Source organism: Equus caballus, chromosome 4 (genome assembly GCF_041296265.1).
Source record: "Equus caballus isolate H_3958 breed thoroughbred chromosome 4, TB-T2T, whole genome shotgun sequence".
NCBI classification, from domain to species: domain Eukaryota; kingdom Metazoa; phylum Chordata; class Mammalia; order Perissodactyla; family Equidae; genus Equus; species Equus caballus.
Window position 1 is genome coordinate 83,616,630 of NC_091687.1, and position 18,282 is coordinate 83,634,911.

At 38.1% G+C, this 18,282-nt stretch overlaps 2 protein-coding genes across 9 annotated transcripts in view; one reads left to right on the plus strand and one right to left on the minus strand.

The window, feature by feature from the left end:
• The window catches only part of NDUFA5 (NADH:ubiquinone oxidoreductase subunit A5), a 35,070-nt gene extending 31,666 nt beyond the window's left edge, over positions 1–3,404 (minus strand). The window contains exon 1 of the mRNA XM_070264287.1: positions 3,173–3,404. The gene's annotated coding sequence lies outside the window, so the exon portion shown is untranslated. The remainder of the gene's footprint in view (positions 1–3,172) is intronic.
• ASB15 (ankyrin repeat and SOCS box containing 15) overlaps positions 1–18,282 on the plus strand; it is a 54,611-nt gene that overhangs the window by 13,350 nt on the left and 22,979 nt on the right. For 4 of the 8 annotated variants that reach the window (XM_023639584.2, XM_070264995.1, XM_070264994.1 and 1 more), the window contains exon 3: positions 15,331–15,403. The gene's annotated coding sequence lies outside the window, so the exon portion shown is untranslated. Of the gene's footprint in view, positions 1–10,239; positions 10,413–15,330; positions 15,404–18,282 lie in introns of those variants that run through there. The other 4 variants (XM_070264998.1, XM_023639586.2, XM_023639583.2 and 1 more) reach the window with 3 other exon arrangements.

Here is an 18,282-nt window from a genome sequence, read left to right on the forward strand (position 1 = left end):
CAGCTCTGAGCCTGCATCCGCTTTGGGCCATTTGAGCAGGGGCTACTCTGTATCGAGAAGACACCACACAGCAACTCTAGCTCTCTCGCTCCTGTGCACACACACACCCACACACCCACATTCACACTTCTGGGAGGCCTCTAGCATAATGGTCAAGGCTGTCTGGATTAAAATCCTAGCACTCGCCCTTCACTAGCTGCACAACCTCGGGCAATTTACTTAACCCCATAAGCCTTACTTCCTCGTTGAAAAATGACCTTGATAAAGTAACACCTACTGTGCAAGAATGTTGTGAGGATTAAATGTGAATTAATGCATATACAGGACAAGGACTGCATTATACAACACTTATGTGCAATTTAGAAAATTTCCGCCCTCTCTCCAGGGGGATACAACCCTTCACCAGGGCGCTCATCTCAGTGAGTGGAGATAAAGATGGGTGTCAGTCCTCTCAGCCCTTTACCTAAGCATCCTTGTGTACAGCACAACCCACACAACTGTACACAGAAGCCCTGAGGAAGGAATTTAGCATAATGCTTGGTTATAACAAGAACTTAATAAATACTGGCCATCATTATTCTTATTAGGTGGCAAACTGCTCTAAAATACACTATTGAGGCCCAGTCAGAGGCCATCTGGTTAAATTTGTTATGACAAACAACTGATGCATTCACAGTGCACACCTAAGAGTTCCAAATACAGAATTGAAAGGCAAACCACTGGGCGTTCATTCCCGTTAAACTCTCCTCCCCCCAGATGGTGCTTCTTTCACAGAGGCACAGCTTTAGCATGTTTTGGTGGAACTGACCTCCTTTTAGAAATAGCCTTTATTTACCACTAACTCAATCCACAGCCAGGTGGTATTTGTCTCCCACAGCCTTCCTTTAGTTCTTTGTAGGGGAGGAAGTGGTACTTCTCTCTCAGAGCGTGAGTGTTGCAGAATATGCTTGAGGAAATTCTTCTCACTAGATAGTAGAAGGCTGTAGAAGGTCTGTTAGCCACTATGGAGAAACTCCACTAACTTCCTAACACTTGGAATTCAAAACCACAACATCATCAATAATGAATTTACCAAATACCAGCATTGCTTTACTATTTGCCCACCTTTGGCATTGTTAGAGGGGGAGAGTGGAGGCAGGACATGATCATTCAACCTTGTAGTTAGAAAAAAGTCATTCTCCAGACACCTAGTCTCCATGCCAGAGGAAGAATCCTGCCCAACTTGTCTTAAGAGTATATTTTCATTATTCCTACCTCCATCTTTTTTTATTTTTTTGGTTCTAAAGAACTTGCGAACTTTGCTGCACAAAAGATAGCTCTCTGAGAAGTCTTTTAGTGGAATTCATGTACATCAAATTATAAGGATAACTTGCTATTTAAGCAATTATTTAATAAATTACTTTGTAAAATGAAAATTTTCTTTTATTGCTATTTAAATCCAGTTGTGAATATACCATATATGTTTGCATATTTTTTCCCTTTTTGTCACTCCAAGTCTGACAAGTTTTGAGCAGAAAATATCAGGCCTTGTGGGTATTTTTAAAAAGGTTTCCACAAACCATTTAAAACAATATGAATGAATTTTTTAAGTAAAGCAAATGGAATAACGACTGTAGAGCCTCTTGACTGCCCCAGTCGTGCATTCTGGTGAGTGCTGGGGCAGCAGTTGCGCTCCTGTGCTCCGTATTCATTTGTGAACAGAGCACCTCCTATTAATTTGGCACAAAACCTACATCTCAATTTTAGTGATAAAATATCTGCGAAATTAGGAGAAAGAAGAGAAATTGATAAATCAGATCATGATGTTTTTCTGCCTAACATGCTCCTGTGGCTTCCTCTTGCCTCCTGCAGTGGTTCTCAGACTCAGAACACTTGAGGGACAAACTCATTCCACAGCATTTGAAGGTTATGTCTTTGTGGAAGGGAGGGTGGGAGAGGATGGCAGGTGGGTTATATTAGACTCTCCATAGGGAGGGTGTGTTCGAAATGTTCAGACTATACATGTGACCTTTAGACAGTCTGCTGGTTACTACCACTCACTCTAATTCACCCCAGGAGAAAGTCCTTTCTTACTTCCACTGCCCAAGAGGAAGAGAGAAAATAAAACCTTGACTTCCCTAGATCAGTATATAGTGTCCTTCATGTTCTGACTCCTGTTCGTTTACTACAGGCTCCTCAGTGCATTCTGTGACCAGCTATAGTAAGTGTTCATAATTCCCCTCACATATGCCATTTTCCCTCAGACCTATGTGCATTTTCTCTGCCTGGAATGCCTGTCCTTTTTTAGGTTATCCAAAAAAATCCTTTTCATCTTTCGATTCTCAGCTCAAGCCTTTATCTTCTCTGTGACACATTCTTCGTTCCCTCCTGGAAGCTCAGCATAGCCTTCTTTCGGTCGTCTCTTCATCTCCTCCATCAATTGAGAGTAAGAACGGCCTTGTTTAATATTATCATTGTACCTGGCACATAGTAACTAATAAATCCATGCCTAGCAAATAAATGAATGTAGTACTATTCGAAGGGGAATAGATCTCATCTAGGTCACTCAGAAATGATAATGTAGGACAGTGAAATAAACCAGGGTAAATCCTATTTAAGGATTAATCTATTAGACTCTGTTTTAAAATCTACTTCACATAGAAGGCAAAGAAATGGCAGCATCGCAAACACAATATTTTAGGAGAATCTGAAACTTTACGAGTAAGGATTGTTCAGACCATAGAACCTAAAATGATAGCATTATAGATTCTTAAAACTTAAAGGGAAATCAGAGCTCGTCTAATTCCAGGCCTAATTTTAATATTTCAGCTGAGAAAGGGAAGATCCAGAGAGGTGAGAGACTGACCCACTTGCAAGCCTCTCGGCACTGTCCTTTCTGGTGAGTGTAGGTCATCTGAGGAAGTATTGTGGGGAAGTGGGCTCTAAGCTGAATCGAGGACCACGAAATGCGGCTCAATTCTAAGCAGCTCCAAGTCCTCTTCGATATTGATCATCATGTCACAGTCCTGCCCTCTACCTTAACCATTTGCCCCTCTGTGTCCATGATTTTCTGAGGAATTATAAGAGAACAATTTTAAATTCTACTTAAATTTGAAATATGGCATTCTTTTGATTCAAAAGCAGTTGTTATTGTTAAAAAAAAAAAAAGAAAGAAAGAAAGAAGAAAACAAACCTAAAGGTTGCTAAATCCAGCGGTCGGTTCTCAGTCCTCATCTTATTGGACTGAGTGGCAGAATTTGATAGAGTGGGTCACTCCCTCCTGCTGCACATATTTTCTTCCCTTCACTTGCATTCTGTCTTGTAGCTTTCGTTAGCCTGGGGTTCATCCCTCGAATGTCTTTATTTTTATATCTACACACACTCGTTTAGTGAGCTCATCTAGCCTTGTAGCTTTAACTATCACTAATTTATTTCTCCAGCTCAGACTCCCCCCCTAAACTTGGACTCACATTCACCTGCCTACTTAACCTTTCCTCTTAGACTTTAACAGGTATTTCAACCTTTACATGATCCAAGCTGAGCTCCTATTCCTCTACTCTAAACCTGCTCCTTCTGGAACCTTTCCCATCGTAGTTAACAGCAACTCTATCCTTCCAATTGCATAAGCTTCATTCTGGTCTCCCCTTTTTCAAATCCAACATCAAATCCAAGACAACTACTGTAGATTTTACCTTCAAACAGAGAAAAATCCCTGCATGTCAGATGGTGATATGTCATATTCATTGCTATAGCCGGAGTACCCAGAACAGTATGTCTGAAACAGTGCTTAGAAAATATTTATTGAATAAGCGAATGATTTTGAGATAAGTAAAAATGAGAATATGTTTTAAAATTTTATTTGCTTTAAAATCAAAAGTTAGATAAGTCAAAGAGCGAAATTAACAATTAGGAATGAAAGAAATAGATTTTTGCATGACAGCGAATTCGTTATTTTAGATCACTCTGTAAATATGGTTCCTGAGCTTGGCAACACAGTAGAATCACCTGCAGAGTTTTGAGTGTCCCAATGCCCAGGAATTAAATCAGAATATCTGGGGAGGGGCCCAGGCATCAGCGTTTTTTCAAGCTCTCCAGGTGATACCAATGGGAGCCAAGCCTGAGAACCACTGCTCTGTAGAAATCACTCTTAGAGTTAGTGTTTCCACACTAATTATTTGCTCTAAATGTTTCATAGTAGAATCTCTTTTTGCCCCACTAACAAGCTAGTCTAATATTTCTCATAAGGTTTTCAACCACTCAGCATGCTGGTACTGTGTACAAAAGGTAGAGAATGCAAGAAAATCAACCTAAAACCATTAGAACAAATAAGTGTTCTGAAAGGCAGCTGAATTAAAGTGAATATGCAAAGAGGGTTAATTTTGTATATGCCAATTATCACCAATTCAAGTATACTGAGGAAAAACTGTTCTATTCACAAAGAGAATTACAAATACTGAGGGAAAAGTACTTAAGAAATATTCAAGGCTTAAAGAATTATGATACTTTATATGTGTTCAAAAGAAAAGTTTTGAATAAATTGAGACATACCATATTCCTGGGTGGGGATATTGAATATTTAAGACATATCAATTCTTCCCAAAGGAATCTAGTCTTAGGGTATTCCCTGTCACAATTCCATTTTGACTAGATGAGTCTAAAAGTCATCTGAAAGAGATCATGTGTGAAATAACAAAAATATTTACCAAAAAAAATTATGAGGGAGGAATTGTCCTGCTAAATATCACATCGTTCTATGAAGCTGTAATAATAAAATAGTATGGTACTAGTGAAGGAACGGACGGATATATGAATGTGTTAGCATTTCCCTGACTGCATTTTTTAGTTGTGGGATTTAAATTATCTTTACAAAAAACTCAACTCATCTTGCATTTGAATTGTGTACCAATTCCCCCTCTTAGAGATTCACTTTTACATATTAAACATTCTGAAAAACAAACTGTTTAACCTTGTTAAATGGTTACAGAAACAAATTTATTCAAACAGGAAAGGAAACTCCTTCTCTCTATTCCCTGAATACTATTTTAGGAAGCACTAGGATTGAATCCCGAACTGACCCATTCCTGGTGGGGATTCATACGCGATACAGCTGCTACTAACTATTGTTATGCTTATTCTTCATAAAATGTCCCACAATTTATTTTATTTAACATTCACTTCACTAATTTAAATGTAAATTCCTGCAGGATAGGGACCGGGTAGGTAGTTGGTGGCTAGGGCGGTACCTGAAATGGTACGTGCTCAATAAATATTTGTCAAATATCACGTTTGTGAGAATCTCACATTCATTTGCTTCTCTGGGTCCTACCATTTTTGACTTTGTAAGATGCTCTATAGCCTGTGATTGGGTTCACTATTGTATACCTTTCAGAGCCCCCTTGAAAGTAAGACTGGATGGTCCAGAGCTCCAGGACTGGATTACTACCCAGACATTCCAAGCTGTACCAAAACACCTTAACAAAACCTCAAACTCAACTTGATTTTAATACTTTTTATATTATGGCACATGTGAAGGAAATATGAAAAGTTTGCCTTATGTGTGTGATAATTACGTAATACATCCTCAAATCAGGCCACAACTAAGCCAAATATTTAGGAGAAAAATCATTTGGAAAGTCCAGAGTATTTTGTCTTAGTACTGACACTGTTTACTGGAGGTAAATCTAACTCCAGCAGAAATAACCACATTTTTCTAGTTTCCTGAAAGAATCACTAAGCTTACCTTTTATATTGAAATTGTTTTAACATACACAAAGTGGTGGGTCAAATTTGAATTGTAAAGATAAAGATCTGAATACATGAGGGGCAAGAGCAGGATCTTTTTTTTTTTTTTTTTTAAGATTTTTATTTTTTCCTTTTTCTCCCCAGTACATAGTTGTATATTCTTCGTTGTGGGTCCTTCTAGTTGTGGCATGTGGGACGCTGCCTCAGCGTGGTTTGATGAGCAGTGCCATGTCCGCGCCCAGGATTCGAACCAATGAAACACCGGGCCGCCTGCAGTGGAGCGCGCGAACTTAACCACTCGGCCACGGGGCCAGCCCCCCAAGAGCAGGATCTTTTAATGGCAGAAAAGTTAGATTTACATTGAAAGTTTTGAATTTTAGCATGGTAAGTTTTCTCATCAAATTCATATAATTTTCCCATAACTATTAATGTTAAAATTATCTTTTACAAAATGAAATATTAATTGATGGAATGTCATGCATTAGCAACTTGGAAACTTGAAACATAACAGGTACACATGAAAAGATCAATTCTTTTCAGAAAGAACAGAATACAATTCTGAATTTTCAATAATTCAAATTTTGCTTTGGTTTCCAATATTAAGTTCTATTATACAGTCTTGATTATGATTATGTTTAGTTTATATTAAATAAGGTACTAAGAATAGTGGAAGTCTTCTTGACTTAGCACTATCAATTTGGGATATGTGAGAGGTCAGAATTATAAAAGACTAGAAGAAAAAGAAAAACTGTCAAAGTGCTTTGATGATCCATTAATGTAAAACCATTTTCTCTTTTTAAAACTCAAATGTGTGTTTGTGTGTGTGTGTCTTTGTTCTCCGATCCTCTCCTCTACAGCCTACTTAGGGTCTTATCTCTCTTATCAAATTCTGGCTTCTTTTCTATGCATTTGTTCTGTACACAATGGAAAACTTCTTAAGGACCAGAACTGTGTATCCCAGCCATCTTGGCATGCACATCCTGAAGTGTTAGCACCGCATTCTGCATATGCTAAAATGTCGGCATGTACAGAATTGACAACCAAATGGGATAGTTTCTTTCATGTCCACTTTATGTCCTAGAAGTATGATACTATTAATAAATCCTGTGTCTGTATAGTGATTACTGTTCTTTTCAAAAAACTTCCATAATTGTGCTCTTATTTTATTCTAGAAAGATGTTAAATAATGTGAGCAGTATTTTTACATAGGCAGAAACTGAGACACAGACATTTAAATGATTTGCCTTAATTCACAAAGATATGGACAGATCTGAGACTAAAATACAGATTCCCTGTCTTCTTTTAATCCAGAGTTCTTTCTCTTAGATGCACTTGAAATGTCTCTCACAGTAGTGAAAATTGAGAGCTTTGTTCTAAAAAAGAAAGATGAACCTGCTTTCTTAAAATTCACTATGACTCAGTTTTAATTGAATTAACCTTTAGTTAAATTAGACAGGAAATAACTGCTACCCCACATGAACAAGTAACCAGTGTTCAGCAAAGCATTTAGTGCATATTTGACGCGTGCTCTATATGGCAAGCACTTCCCCAGACACTGGTGATAAAGTGATAAATGTAGCTGAGTCCCAGTACAGAATTCTTCCCACTTTTTGCTCATCATTGGTGTAGCGTGACTGCAGCGCTACCTTCCTAAAAACGACCCTCTCATCACTTGCCTTTGTGCTGCTGCATGGAAACCAAACGACCAGTGATGTCAACAGTGCAGGTTCTTCCAGGGGCCGGTGACCTCAGAGCTCCTAATGGAGTGTGGTGCTAATACATTTGACTCACAGGTTCACTTGTTTGACTTTCAGTCTGAAAAAACAGTGGAAAGCATAGCAAAAGCAAACAAGCAATTATCAAAGTACCGGCAGCATACTACAATAAAGGATTTCTTTTCTTTTCTCACATTTTTCTACTCTGTTTTATACACAACTGAAATAAAGTGTGAATTTTTTAATCACAGCCTCCAAGGCCAAAATAATGAACAAGTGCAGAAAGGGAGGAAGGAGGAGGAGAAAATCTGAAATATATACAAGTGAAAATGAAGCCAAGTGCGATGTACATAGGTATTGCTTACTGAGCTACAAAATAATAGGACAAAACAAAGTAGGATGCTCCAAGGTGTTTGAACAACAACATTTTGCCCAGAAGGCGAAGATAAAGCTATAGTTCTGTTAAGGCTTTTATAAAGAACGGGCTCCATGGGAAAGAAATGTGATGAATGGCTTTGTGGGGGGTAGATGTGATTGTATGGCTAATCATAGCAAAAGCTGTGTTTTTAATTCATAGTCAAAGGCCTGCCAGCCCCACACATGTTTTCAGGAACCGAGAGTACCTGTGGGCAAGTGAGGAGTATAGTAGCAGCAGGTGCCTTAAGGCCAGGATGCCACATTGCTCCCTGGAAGTTCATGTACAACGCTACCCAAATCCCTTGTTCCCAAAATAAAAATGAGTGGCTCCAGGGACAGTCCCTCTAACACGGTGCTCTAACCAGTTTTTCCTAAGACTCCTCATATCAGTTGCTATAATTATCATCTTGAAACAGGACATGCATTTCTTGCTATATATAGATAGAAGGACGTGTATTTGGATGTCAGTGTCAAAATATGTACCTTCCTCAGGACGACAGTAGTATTCAATAGTCTTTCACTGCTCATCACCCCCCAAAACTCACCCTCACCAGACAAACCAGAGGTACACTGTTCAAACATCCAATTCACTTTGTCTCCATTTTCAGCAGGAAAAGCCAACTCCCCAAACAGGCAAATGTGGAAGGGATTATTAGCATTATGAACAAATAATTCTCTTAAATATTTGAACTATTCAAGGCACGCTTCATTGTGTGTGTATAGAAGATTGACTACTTGAGGAATAGACCTCATAAAAATGGTAGGTGCCATGGTCATTGTGTTATTATTATTTTCATTATTACTGTTATTATTATCTCTCCCATATTACAGATGAATAAATTGAGTCTCAGAAAATTCAAGGAGCAAATCTAAGGTGACAGTTACAGTAAGTGGTCAGGCAAGACTTGTTCATACATCTATGTCTTCTAAGGTTTTCATTTATTCATCACACAGTCTCTCTTTTATGTCCTTTCTATTATTTTAAATATTGTATGATACAAGTAGATCTATAATAACTATTATATATTGCATAAAACAGGCATAAACTGATTTGTATAAGAGCAGAAATATCCCTGAAATGTGCCAAACCACATTTTAAAATATTGGGTATAGATTTACCCATAAATTGCGTTGTACTGTAACCTAGCATATGAATTTTTAATACTGTAAGTTAAAAAAAGTATTGTGTAAAAATTAAAGAGTTTCACAATGCTGGTTGCTTTTAATAAGAATTCTTTGTTGAAAATTTCCAAATTAGATTAATAATAATTAAATACACACAATGTTCTAACCTTCAACGTTGACTGTTTCAAGATGTAGTTAATACTGGTATAAATACAAAATATTTCCCGGGGTTTACTCCAAGGATGACTGAAACACAGCCTCTTTTATCACAAGGAAGAGTTAGAACCTCTGATCTCACATTTATGGTTTTCCAAATTTTAAAATAAAACTGGTAAGATCACTGCAATCCATATTTTTATTCATCAATACCAAGTACGAAGAATGGATCAGAGAGAGAAGACAATAAACAAAAGCATATAGTGCTCCCCACAGCCCAAGGAGGGGAGAATTCGGGAAAAGTTGGAGGATCAATGACAGCAAACCTAACCCAGGGCCTGTGAACCAGGAAACGAGAAACGTCGATCAACCTTGGGCACTAGGAGGTCCCTGAGAGGCTTAGGAAGAGTTGTTTTAGTGCAGTGGTGGGGACAGGAGCCAGATGGCTTTGTGGATGCTGACACTGGCCCAAGTTAACCCAGGGATAACCATGTCTAAACAAACTCAAGACAGATTATTTTCATTAGAAAATCAGTAAGACACTAAACTTTTTTGTTTTTTTTAATAGAAAACAAACAACCCTCCCCAATTAAAATCTTGATTTTCTACTTACCTTCTATCTGCTGCTCACTTTTTGTAGACTATATATATGTTCTACAACTTGACCTAAAATTCTTGATCAGATTAGATGTCACTGACCGTCATATCCTGTCTGTGTATCAGACGGGCAGCCATGAAATGCAAATCAAATGAAAGACAGTAAATTTGTATAAGAAGAAGGTTGTATTTAATGAGATTTGACATGAGGCTAAAAGATGGAGAATGAGAAATAGTGTGTGTTAAAATTTATTACAAGTGGATTTCGATCTGTAGGTGCACAGACTTAGATTTATCTCTTAAACAGCTAATTTAAAAGTATTTTTAAATTCTATTTAAGTGGTTTTGCTCTGTTCCTTCAGCAGGAACCCTCATCGCAGGTGCAGTGGCAGATCATTTATTTTCATGAGAGGTCTTTGAACCAATCAGGACACAGATATTCTTATTACACCTCTGTGGCCTTGTGTTCCTTTTGATGAGAGTCTAGAGAAGTCATGGGTAATACTTTACTGTGTGCCAAGAACTGCTTATGTTTCAGTTGTACAAGGTCAGATCTTAATTTAACCACCAAATGAGTACTTAATTTTAGCTTTGCAGAGGAACACATTGGCTCCCAGGCACTTCCTCTGGTTTAGGAAGGCAAGGCCCTGGATAAGAATGACAAGACGATCATTCCAAAAGGTGAGATTATGAAATATTTGATCTGTACCTCACCAACTATCTTATTGAATAGTTTAGTATTGGGAGTGTTTAAACAGATGGAAATACATATTGTGGTTGCTTCTTATTACTTCCTTACTGATTGGTCACTTGTGGCTTTGACTGTCTAGGGCCCTTTTAATTAGAGTAAAGCCAGGGTTGTTTCATTTGTTTATGGAATATTATTAACTCAATTGCATAGTTACTAAGCATAATGAAAAATAATATCGTGAGAAAAATAGATCAAGAATGAATATGCTTATAAGAAGTCTCCCTATATATACTATGGAATCCCAGAAGGGTCTTAGCTGATCCTGGTTTCTGAGAAAAAGTTAAGTGATTTTTGTGAATAATTAAAATAAATCTCTCCAAGCTTTTTCATCACTTAGTTGGAAAAGATGAATGCTTTGTGTTCAGATGGAAGATTTCTCTTGAACTAGTCAGATGGAAAAAGGAAATCAATAGAAATGGAAATTTGTTTCTGCAAGTGGAATCATAGAATCTTGAGGTTGGAAAGTCCTTAAAATTTATCCAATACCATCACCATCTGGTTCTTGAACTAACAGATAATTTCTAAGGAACCTCCTACGCCTAAAATGATTTGATTTCTATGAAATACTGGTGATATGGCAAGAAAATCCTGACATTGCTTTGTGCTGAGACCATTAATTTATTGTGATAAATTATCACAGTTTTACACTTAAGTTGTTTTTATGGAAATACCTTGTTTTCAAATGAAAATTTGCCTAAAATCTTTATATTTCCACTAGAGTTGTTAGATGGATTTGCTAGTTGCTTGCTTAAATTCTTTTAGAAAACATTTTCTGAGGCTTATGAATTTTTAGGTTACAAAGTGAGATCTGCTTTTCATTGGTTCCATCAGAGTAGCTGGGTCATTAGTTATGGTACCGTGGTTAAGCCCGTGTGGCCTTTTATGTTAGACGACTAGGTCTGTATCCACGTGTCCACCACTCACTAGATGTGTGGGCTTGGGCAAATTACCTAACCACTCTGTGCCTCAGTTTTCTCGTTTATAAAAAGGAGGGAAAGTATGTTGTAAAAATTAAATGGCATAATCTATTTAATTTATTTAGCTTGATGTCTGTCACAGGTATGCACTCAATCGGTGTTACTTATAATAATTATTAAATTCAATACAATGAATATTTACTGAGGAACTGCTGTATGCTTGATGATGGACTAAACCTTGGAAGGGAGGAGAGAGATTGGTGTTGCTTCTAGGGAAAAGTCTAGAATGCATTATTTAAAGTCCGCAAATACCCTGGGGGCATGAATCCTAGTGTCTTGTGTCTAGCACCGTGTGTGGAACATAACAGACATTGAATACCTATTTTTGAGTGAGTGAATAGGACGGTCTGCAAATCCTTAGGAAAAAAAAGTCCCTGAGAACTGGTGAGTCAACTCTCCTCCGTTGTCTTTGTGATTAGTAGAGAAGGGGGCTGTAGTAGATACCAAGCATCTGTATTTCCACAGGGTATTCCACAGTATCTCTTGATGATTGTCTTGTTATCAAAAAGGAGACATTAATACCAGATGGTGATGCCTTTGGGAGGATTTGTCACTGGATAAACAACTTTTCTTGAAGGGTGCTAAATAATAGATCAATGTCAACCTGAAGACGTCTGTCCTGTGCCAATTTCTGTTCAACATTTATCATTATCAGTGGAGCAGACGGACATAAAGAAGACATGCAAATAGATCTCCAAATAGAGCAATACTTGGCTGGATAGGAAGTACATTAGACCTTAGCAGACTGGAATAAATGTCAAATCTAAAAAATAAAGTAGAAGACAAATGTAATAGGATTAAGTAGAGAATCCTGCACAGAATGCAATAGCAATAATGTGGGAAAAAATATGACTTGTAGAATTTGGGGCAACAGGGGTCCTAATCATGTTTGTAACATATTAGCCCTAAAATTCATCTGAGCTTAGGCTAAGTCAACAGATCTATAGTGTCGAGGACAAGGGAGGCGGTCACACCTGCTTAACGTTGTGTTGGTCTGGCTGCAGCTGTTATGCTGCCTTCAGAGCCAATGGTTCAGAGTCCCTTTTAAAAGAGATGGATAAATGAGTGTGTTTACAGGAAAGCAATCAAGGTGGTGGAGGGAAGTGAACCCACATCACAGAAAGAACAGTTCTCCAGCCTTAGGAGGAGAAGGCTCAGTGGGGACCTCACAGCCTTCCTGGGAGATGTTTAAAGAGCTCTCATGTGCAGAGGAACATTTTCTCAGTAAGGCTCTGAGGAATAGAACTGAGACTGTAGAATAATGGTTTGAGGAGTTGGATTCAACTTAAATGTTTTTCATAATTGTTAAAGCTGGCCAAAGATGAAGGGTGGTGTGGGAATGTTGTAAGCTCCCTGTCACTTTGGTGTTCAAGCTGAGGCTGGACAATTACTTGCTGGGCATATTGTAAATGGAATTTACAGGTGGGGCTACCTGATGGTCTTTAACTCTGATGTCTGGTGATTCTGGAGAAAAGGAAGAGAAAAAAATAATGAGAGTATCAGAGTGTCTGTTCAAGGGTGAGGAATAGAGCTAAAACTGAGGAACAAGCGCTAGAATTCTACCTCGCCCTTCCAGAGCAGTTCAATCACAGAATAGTAACAGGGGATGTTTCTTGACTACTTGCAACACGTCAGACACAGCTAATGAGGCAGTCAATCCAGGAGGGCAGGGTTTGAATGAAGGTTAAACTACTACACTCAGCCATCTCCAGCAGAAGGAAACCAATGACCTGTATATGATTTCAAAATAACATATGAGACATGCAATTGCTCATTATTGTTTGAGTGAATTTCAGATGGAGGAAGATTTGACTTGAGCACCAGACAGGAACTTCCACCATGTCAAATGAAACATACCATGCCCAGGAACAAATATTGTTAAAAAGAGAGAATATATGTATGTTTGTATTTGTATACATATGGATGTATGTATATGAACAATATTTTTATTAAGATAGAGATATTCAATTTTTATTGTTATTGTCGCTAATTAATATATTCAAAACATTTTTACTCACCCTACAACTCAGTTGTGTAAACCAAATGTAGCTATTGTATTGTCTGTAACTGGCCTCACATTATCAGGAGCTGCCACTCACTAATTTGTGAAAAATAGACTTTGGTCTCGTGCAGACAGGTACAATAACTTAGGTAATGCAGCCTTTGCATGGATGACTCAGGTAAATGGATCAGTCTTTCAGATTTCTGCTCCTCTTCATGGCAAGGAACACTCTCCACCAGATTTCATCTTCTTTGGTATAAATTTGGGCAGTTTCTGGTATTCCCAGTGTCACCAAGGTCCCTGGCCTTGTGGAAGGAAGTGACCTATCTCACCACCTATCAGGCTCAGCCAGTGAACCAGGTGCCAGGCCAGTTTTGGAAAGCTTTGTAAGCTTTGACTCCATAAAGTCAGCCTTAGTCCCTTCAAAGTGGCTGGTCACATCTGACTAAATGAACATCATTCTGACATATGACATGTTATCCATGACATTAAATAATCTTCAAGGATATGCATTTTAATAATTGTGTAGTTTTCCATGGCTCAGTTATACAATGTCTTATACAAATTCCCTTTTGTTGTGTCTTTTATATTATTGCTAATGTTTTGGCAGTTTAAATATGGCTGAGGTGAACATTTTCACATACCAATCTTTTTCCACATCTCTGATTATTTCTATGAGTTAGATTCCTAGATGGAGAATTACAGACAAAGGGTAGGGCTTTTTGAAGTTCGTATTATCATACTAGCTGTGATAAGGGCACATCTATTAATAAGCTGCTTTTCACGGGCCGTGCTTGCTCTATTATTTTCTATTCTATAAGTTTATATTCCCCTAGAAATTCACATACTTGTGAATCTAAAGATCCTTCCTACACTGTGTGAGTGTCATTTTCAAAAGCTAACATGAATCTTCCTATGTCTCTGTCCTAATTGAATTTGACTTGGACGTCAATAGTAGAGAATAACAATGTCTAATTTTGTGATATGAAACTAGAGATAAGCAAAATTAGTGTGACAGGTTTTATCATTAGTGTGTTTACATAGAAATTAAACCTCAGTTAATGCAGTCCCAAAATTGGAAGTGAACTTGGCAAAAACATATGTATGACCTAGAGAGAAAACACAAGTTTAATCTACTCTTTTGCTAATTTTAAGAGTAGTGTATATTGATCATTCAATTATTCATTCATTCAGCAAATACTTAGTGAATTCTTATCACATACAGATATCATACTTGGTGTCTAGAGACCAATAGGTCCATTTTGTCTTCTTATGTCTTTTCTAAAATATCACGTTGCATCTCTATGGGGCAACATAAAAGTAGTATTCATTTTCTGGACTAGGATTTTGTGTGTGTATGTGTTTTAAATTTATCAGCAGAACAAGTTGTGTTGTTAAGAAAGATGCTATTTGAGTTGATATAGTTCTCCCATCATCCATAGGGTTTCTGTCCAATAGAAAAAGCAAATACCATAAAAAGGGAATTGCTGTAATTTATTACTTATAAGTAAAAGCTACTGTGTCTGTGGAGTGGAACCCAAATCTGACAGAGTTTTATCTGTCTTTGAAGTCTCTTGGGGATTGCTTGCTCTGTTGCTGAGATCAGCCTAATGAAGCCATTTATCTGATTTGCCACTTTGTGCTACAAGATTCTGAAAAAATAAAAGTGTGCAGGCACCAAATAAAAATCAAAGTTAAAACAATATAAATAAGCTTTATTTATATTGGTTTCAATGTATCTTTAACATTACACATTACAAAGAGCAGAAAAATGAGAATGGTCATTATTTTGTATCTAATAACTATATTTTCTTAAAACAACAACAAAAAAATGAAAATGCCTGTTAACGATTGCTATTCCTCTGATAGAACAAACCCTGATGATTCGCTCTGGGACTTCCAGTAGATGAACTCTTCACTCAAAAACTGTAGCGGTTTTCAGGTAAGAGAAAACTTCCTTGGGCTGTCAGGGTCCCCCGTTCCACACAGCAGAACCTGCACCTCCTTCAGAACCTCGGGGTTTGGATGTGGGCTGGCCTTATATAAACTATGAAGAAAACCAAATTTTACTGTTTTTCCCTTTTCTTATCCTCTCTTATCACCTCCCACTAGACTCAGTTCTAGATCCCTTGCCATCTTCCCTGTCCCATGCCACCCCTAGTAACTATTCCACGAGATCCTGGTTCTACACTTGGGGTTGGTATGGTGCTAATGGCATTTTAAAAGGGACACTGGAAGGTGGAACAATGTGCCCTAAAGGATAGAATCTCTCACTGATGTAACAGAATTACACTGATGTGACAGCTGCTGACGGCAGTGTGATATTTATGGACACAAAGCCCCTCCTTGCACCATGGAAGCAACTGTCCACTCTGCGAACTCTTAAGGCCAGCCCTGTTTAGGACACATGGAGATAGTTTCAATTTTGTTATGCCCAAGACAGAGCGTGAGGGTGAGTGGGGTGAACAGACTTGGATATAATTGGAAGTAAGCCAACCAAACAATTCATAGAGAACAAAGTTATGTTCACCCTTGTTCAGGGAAAAGGAGGGCCTTGGTCCCATGCTGTGGGAGCTCCCAGGTTTCAAGGAAAGCTCTGAGGAGCCTCGCAAACTTATCAACAGTATGGTATTAGCATGGATCATGGTAGTTTAGAGAATCCGAGGGAGAGAAGTGTCATGTACTCATGTTCACTCCTGCATGATACCTTGCAAAATCGTCCCAACCTCCTGACCACTTCAGTCAGGCGCCAACTGGCATGTTGATCCTATTTTTTAGAGAGTAATGTTTAGACTCCAAGACAAAAAGCACGAAATGAAGGCAAGCTTAGAATACCTCAGAGCACCCTAAGTAATATACAGCCTTCTTGCAGGGAGCCAAAGATAAAGATTTAGGTGTCCCTGAAAGCTATTTTTTATTTTTGGAAGTTATTGTCATGAAGAGCTGGCTGTTAAGAGCAAGATCACAGTGTTTACTTTTAAGGGCAACAGACTGTGGATTGTTTTCCTGCAGCTTCAGAAAGACCTTAAAAATGAAGGTACTCTGCGCTCTGTCCAGATGCTCCTTATTAGTTCTGTGACGCTGTGTGGGTCTTTTAACCCCTCTAAGCCTAAGATTCCACTTAGGTACAATAAATCTATAATTCGAGTGAGGATTTAAAGCAAAGCAGTGTATGCAAAATGCTTTGCAGGGTGTTTGAAACAAAGCAAGCACTTGATAATTTATGGCCATTATTATTGTTACCATTTTTATTATTACCGAAGATATTCTAAAACTTACATGGTCACCAAACTTTCCCTTTTTCCACTATCTTAATCTAAGATTTTACTCAGCCCATCTGTAAAGTAAACTAATAATTGTTGATATCTAAATAATCCATTTAGCATTTAGAAATCCTTAATTTAGTGGTTCTTTACCTGGAGTATGTGAAGTGGTCTCAGAGGATTCATGAATTTTTGAAGAATCCTAAAATTTTATGCAAATTTTGAGTGGGCATGTATCCTTCTGAAGAGAGAATCCATTGCTTTCATCCAATGTGTTCGTGACCCTAAGCAAGGTTAATCAATGCTTTAAATGAAAAGGCTAATATTATTGCCCCAACTATTTTGTAAATCAGCTACTTAGGGAGAATAAATAAATCTCACTAGTGAGCTTCTCCAGAACAAGATTGGCAAACTATTATTTAGAAAGGATCAATTAATTTTGCTAGACTGAGAAGTTGGGCCCCTGTGAATAGGTCTTAAAGAATGTCAAAATATTATCTGACCTTTCCCTACATTCCTGGTTGGTACTTTGTTTAAATAATTTTAAATAAAACCAGCAATAGACTGCTGCCAACCTTCAGTTGGGATTGAGTCCTTGTCAATTTGAATTTGAGAGATAAGTGGCTCCCCTCTTGCCCTTCTCATTGCGTCTTGATGTCTAGGTCCATTCCAATGATGCTCCTTTGATTGTCTGTCTGACCCCTCAGTGCACCTGCACACAGATCTTCACTTCATCCCAAGCTTTCAGCAAAAGGTTAGAGACAGCTTATGTTAGTTGAGGGTTGTTCCACATTGTAAGAGTTTCTCCACCATTTCTACCCTGCTGTCATTAGGGATACTAAACAGTTAAGAGTCTTAGACAACTTCCTTCTGGCTGATAGTTAAAAGGACATTATAAAAAATAACAAAAAACAGCACAACTTTCCATAGATCAACTCAGTTCTCTAAGGAGTCTGTGGTATCTCACGTACTGAAGCCCAAATTTCCAGCAGGGTTAGAGTTAAACCTGTGATTTAAATAGGTGGAAGTCTCTGTATCCCGTTACTAATCCCAGAGCCATGCAATCCCCCATCGCCACAGCGACATTAGTGAGAAAGGCTCCAGGCAGTGCCACAGGTTTAACTTTACCATCTAACTGCTGTCTGAAGGACTCACTGCTTGTCCACTAGTCGACAACTTTTTTCCAGTGACCACGGCGAACAGCCATTTCCTATGGTTGACTAGAAGTGAAAGTAGAGAGAAAAGATGAAAAGGAAAAGGAAAGTAAGATTTTTTCCCTTCAGAAAATAGTCCAAGTGAGTTTATAAAACACAAATATGTGAAGAACTTACAAAGCAAATACAAAATGAGTGTAAATCCAGATGTTGAGAAAGTATTATATAAGAGGAGGTATTCACCGAAGACGAAGGCCAGAGAGAGACTGGAGAATTTCAGCACGGGCTTCCATAGGAAGAACATCCTGAGCCAGACTCGGGGCAGTGTGGGCCATGGGAGCAGCTAGAAGGGCCTTGTGAATGAAGAGGAATACGCTGTAAAAGCACAAAAGTGAGAAAAATGA